The sequence below is a fragment of the Spermophilus citellus genome (genome assembly GCF_964194105.1).
Source record: "Spermophilus citellus genome assembly, chromosome: 1".
NCBI classification, from domain to species: Eukaryota; Metazoa; Chordata; class Mammalia; order Rodentia; family Sciuridae; genus Spermophilus; species Spermophilus citellus.
The window spans coordinates 151,036,876-151,040,376 of NC_138182.1; the positions used below are offsets into that span (position 1 = coordinate 151,036,876).

The 3,501-nt window shown below is 45.0% G+C and overlaps 1 pseudogene across 1 annotated transcript; it reads right to left on the reverse strand.

The window, feature by feature from the left end:
* Window positions 1–935: 935 nt before the first annotated feature.
* On the reverse strand, window positions 936–2,574 carry LOC308650282 (aspartate aminotransferase, mitochondrial-like; annotated as a pseudogene). Its single transcript has one exon. The product of its transcript is annotated as an aspartate aminotransferase, mitochondrial-like (transcript).
* Window positions 2,575–3,501: the final 927 nt, after the last annotated feature.

The window sequence follows — 3,501 nt, forward strand, 5'->3', positions numbered from 1 at the left end:
AAATCATTTCCCCATGTGCTTATATATTTTGGCTATCAACAAGTGAATATATTTGTTTCACTACGGCATTACTGGCCTTGATTTTTATCCTTAACTTTTGGAAATTTTTGAAAATATTTTTACTCTTTTGTTTTTATAAATTAAAAACAATTGCTTGTCAAATATTCTTTTTTTTTTTTTTTTTGGATCTACAGTAATTTTATTGTAACGGAGAAACCAAGCTGCAGTAAGTCTACATGATTAGAGCAGATGGTGGTTATCCTTCCAAGAGTGAAGCCTAAGCCTGGCTGGCAGCACACAAACCCCAGACTATCTCTTTTCTGATCCTAACCTGTGTTGCCTGACTCATGATGTGAGGTTAGTGGCTGCACAACCACAAGGAATGAAGGAAGAGGTCCATCCGGCAGAGGCAGCACCCCAGGAGGAGACAATTACACAGTCACTGATGAGGATGCCGGCATAAAGTGCAGTCACCTACCCTCCACTATTCTTCGCCAAGAAAGAGGGTATGGCATGAGCAGAAAATTATGTTCTCCGTTCTTAAATAGATCCTGATACGATGGGGTTCATGGTTAATCAAGCAATAGAATGGGATGGAAATCTAGGCTAGTTATAGATCTTTGTGTTAAAGAAAAGAACAGCAATGGTAAGAAGAGACAGACATTTCCTTATTTTCTTAAATAAGACAGGAAACAACATCTATTATTTTCCTTGCTGCAGTGGCAACAGACTCATTGGTTTTTGTAAAGCACAATTTGTGCAATATGGTCTGTTGATAGGATGCTCCACCATAAAGGGGACAAATGTGAAGTGGACTGTTAATGACACAACTCAGCCTATAGCATGAGCTATGTCTCAAGCTGGATCTGCAGAGGAACCCCTTTTCCACCACACAGTGCTTCATTAAAGCTTCTGAAATATTGCAACATCTGACAAGTTTTTGGTGCTGTGACTTTCTTATACATGTAAACTCTCTCAAAAAAGTTGGAGATAAAAGGATGATGGGGGAGTTTGGTTTAAAGCCACAGAGTTCCAGACACCAGCCATGGATGCCTCTGCCCTATCTTACTACGTGTTGTTTTCTGAGAAACACATCCAATCACTAAGTGTTATGCACTGTGGTTGAAAGAAATGACCCTCTCCACCATCCACCCTCCCTCATCCTGCATGTGGATGTGGACAACGACAGAAAGGTTGTCTCTGTTCTCGCACCAGGAAATTACTTGGTGACCTGGTGGATGGCATGGGCAAGGTAGGCCACGTTGTTGGAGGTGACCCCTGCCACAGAGATGCGGCCATCCTTTGTCATGTAGATGGAGAACTCCTTGGTCAGTCGCTCTACCTGTTCAGGCTTTAGGCCTGTGAAACAAAACATGCCGATCTGGTCGGTGATGTGCTGCCAGTTGTGGGAGGATCCCTCCTTCTTGAGGTTAGAGACTAGTTGGGTCCTCATGCTAATGATGCGGTCCGCCATGCCTTTCACTTCCCGCAACCACTGCTTTCGCAAATCTGGGGAAGTCAGGATGGTAGAGGCGATCCGGGCTCCGTTGAGAGGAGGGTTGGAATACAAGGGGCGAATCACAATCTTCAGCTGTGACTCCACCCTTTTGGCTTCATCAGCGTCTTTGCAGACTACGGTGAAGGCTCCCACGCGCTTGCCATATAAGCCCATGTTCTTGGCATATGATTGGCAGAGACAAACATTAATGCCCTGTTCGATGAAGTGGCGCACAGCCCAGGCATCCTTGTTACCATCACCACTGGCAAAGCCTTGGTAGGCCACGTCAAAGAATGCAAAGAGATTCTTTTTCTTTACCACAGATGCTATTTCCTTCCACTGCTCAGGATGAGGGTCCACTCCTGTGGGATTGTGGGCACAGGCATGCAGGAGAAGAACACTCTGCTCTGGCATTTTCGAAATGTCTTCTATGGCGCCTGTGAAGTCAAAATCACAAGTCTTTGGGTCATAGTACAGATAACCCTGTAGCTTCAGGCCAGCATCCCTGAAAATGGGTGATTTCCCCAGGACGGTTTGGGTAGAAAGACATGTCAGCTGAACTTAAAAAAATCTTTCCATAAAATTGGCTCTGACCCTTATGGTGCCAGTTCCAGAAATGGTCTGCACGGTGACAAACCAGCCATTTTTCAACACCTCACTGTTCTCACCCAGGACTAGTTCTGCAGATGCCTTACAAAATTCAGCCAGTCCACCAATGGGCAGGTATTCCTTGTCCAAATTTTTTGCAGCAATCTGGGCCTCTGCTTTGCGGACTCCAGGGAGCACATAAGGCTTTCCATTATCATCTCGGTAGGCACCAACTCCCAGGTTCATCTTTTTGCTGTTGGTGTCTCTCTTGTAGGCTTCAGTGACTCCCAGGATGGGATCTGGGGGTCCCATTTCTACATGGGCCCACCAAGAGCTGGCTCTGGCAAAGGCTGCGGAGGCAAGGCCCTGGTGGAAGGCGCCAGCAGCCCCGGAGAGGATGAGGCCTAAGTGCAGCAAGGCCATGGTGGATGGCAAGAGGGCAGTAGATAGTGCAAGACAGAGCGGAGGGCAAGTGGCCGCAGACACAGAGGCGCAGGCTCCTGAACCTCAAATATTCTTATAAACAGGTCACTGATAAGCAGATATCCTACACAAAATAACCAATTTTTCAGTCTGCCATCATAGTACTCTCCAAAAAAAAAAGGGGGGGGGGAATCCTATCTTACTCCTACATACACCCTAAGGACATTCTTCCACATCATCATAATGCCATTATGACACTAAATGACCAAGAAGTCTTTGGTGTCATCTAAGCCCCATCTATAGTCATGTTACCGTTATCTCAAAAATAAATCTTTTGGTGTATTCTGCTCAGATAGGATCCAAATAAAGACCACACATGATATTTAGGCATTATGCTTTTTAATTCTCTTTTAATCTGAGTGACACCCCCCACCCACACACACATACACATGCACACACCCTGCCTCTTCCCTTCTTGCCTTGGATTTGCTTCATGAGCCAAGTCAGTAGTTTTATAAATAAATGTTCCTGCTTCCCAATTCATCTGGGCTACCTTGAGGTGCCCTTTAACCAGATTCTCCATCTCCTCTTCCTCCTCAAAACTGGAAGTAGGCTCAACATTTTTGGTATAAAACTTTTCAGGCAGGAATGGGAACTTCCTATTATATCCCATTTGCTTCTCTGTCAATAATAACATCATTGATTTCTATAGATAAATGCTTGCTTCCTGTGGCTCAGCAGTCAGTAAGGATCCATTCATCAGCTCTATGCCATGGCGGGGGGAGGGAGTGACTCAGTGTTTACTCATTCATTAATTCTTTCCAGTTAAAGACAAATCTGGAAAGAAAAGAAGCCAGCATTTATTGAACATGTACTCATACACTGGCATTTTCCTTCTCTCAGTTGAGGTTGTGTTGGATCATAGCCAGCCCTGTGTTGGCTGCTTGTAGACAGTAGTAACACAGAAACAGGGTCAGTGCATATACATGCTC